At 52.6% G+C, this 1687-nt stretch overlaps 1 protein-coding gene across 1 annotated transcript in view; it reads right to left on the bottom strand.

The window, feature by feature from the left end:
• Positions 1 to 1482, bottom strand: part of LOC102369357 (perilipin-3-like) — a gene marked incomplete at its 3' end in the record, with an annotated part of 4114 nt that extends 2632 nt beyond the window's left edge. The window contains exon 1 of the mRNA XM_025194994.1: positions 1464 to 1482. The remainder of the gene's footprint in view (positions 1 to 1463) is intronic.
• Between the last annotated feature and the right edge of the window lie 205 nt (positions 1483 to 1687).

Here is a 1687-nt window from a genome sequence, read left to right as displayed (position 1 = left end):
GGAAAGAGCCATCCTGTGCACATGCACTCTGCTAGGGGCAGGGAAACCTTGATCATGCATGAGGCATAGAAGAACCACTCTACCCAAGTACTTGGACTTAACCCAGGCACACCAGGGTCCTGGGCCATGTGCCTGGGCCGCTGCCACATTGGTAAGCAGGTGTCTGCATCCATCCAAGCCCTAGAGCCAGGTTAATCATAAGCCCCACATGGAGAAGCTCAAGGACAGCATCCTGCCAAATGGGTGCAAGGGCAAAGTCAGATGGTCAGAGACTATATTGTTCCCCTATTTTGGTGGGGGTTGGGTCCACACACACCAGCAAAAGGAGGGACCAGCCACACACCCTAAGGCTGGAGTGATGGATGGAGCCAGTTTACTGGCAGCTCCCCCTGGCTCCAGGGGGGCCACCTTCACCATTAATAGGAGGCTTCCTTGGGTACAGCCCCCCTCATGGCCACAGCATTGGCACAAGCAGCCAGTAAGACATTGCAGCAGAAGCAAAGCAGTCCCCCCCCAAGATGCTTGGACAGGTCATGTGGGCTTCAACCTACATCCAGTCAGCCTGTTCAAGCAATGGCCTCTCACACTTGGACACATGCAAGAACTCTCAGGCATGTTCTGAAGTGCACCTGAACCAATCCAACTCTCAAGTGAAAGCCAAACTACAACAACCATCTGTTCAGAAACACAACAATTCAGTATTCTTCAGATGTGCAGCCATGCCTGCCCTTTGGGAAGCATCACAGGCCCCATACTGAACACAACAGCAGTGCTCTGCAGCAGAGGGGCACAGGTCCTTTGGCTTCCTGCAGCACTCTGCTTTCCCTATGCCACACACACACACACTGCCCAACCAAATGAGCATGGAGATAGGGTGTATGTTTTAGGCATCCCATTGACCCCCCCCAACTTAAGGTTATCCCATTTTGGCACCTCTCTAGAGGGCACTCACATGGAGAGTCAAGACCCCAGGGTGGGACAATTTGAGCTTAATTAACAGCATTTGCTTCTGCTGTCTGCATAGGGAGCAGGGATCCCAAAGCAGCCTCTCTGGTCAGAGAAAGGAAGTTTTGCAATGGAAACTTGCATTTCCTTTACTTGCAGGTAGAGGAGGCAGAAACTACAATCAAAGTGGTAGTTTTGTACCCTGGAAAGTTTAGTTCATGTTAAATGAGGAGAGAGGGACACTGGAGAATCTCCTTCCACTGAAGAACCCTATCACCCAGACTAGCAAGCGCTCCCTACTTGGGAGAGAAGCAGGACAGGCCTTTCCTAGAAGAATCACTCCTGCACTAGGCAGTGACAATAAGGACTTTTTAGAGCATAAAGACCAACACAGCACAGGGAAAACACAAGGTACACAGCCAGGCTGAGGACACAACCACCAAACCTACAACAGCCACCAGCCAGAACCTAAGAGCACACCCCACAAACATTTCCAGCCCAACTCTTACCCTACTTACTCTCCACACAGCAGCACAAACACCAGCCCCAGCTGGGACCTTATGTACCTTGATGATGTCTGCCTAGGGCGGGGAAGGGATGACAGACAGCTCTGCAGAGCAATCAACCACGGGAGCTTTCTGCCCTGGCCAGTGGGGTTGGGGTGTGGGTGGGGTAAGGGGCTGCGGGCATGCCCTGGCCTTGCTGCTGGACAGCCCCAGGTGTTCCCCCTAAGGAACCAAGA

Source organism: Alligator sinensis, unplaced genomic scaffold (genome assembly GCF_000455745.1).
Source record: "Alligator sinensis unplaced genomic scaffold, ASM45574v1 scaffold376_1, whole genome shotgun sequence".
NCBI lineage: Eukaryota > Metazoa > Chordata > Crocodylia > Alligatoridae > Alligator > Alligator sinensis.
Note: the sequence above shows the minus strand (reverse complement) of the source record. Positions and strands in the feature narration are given on the sequence as shown.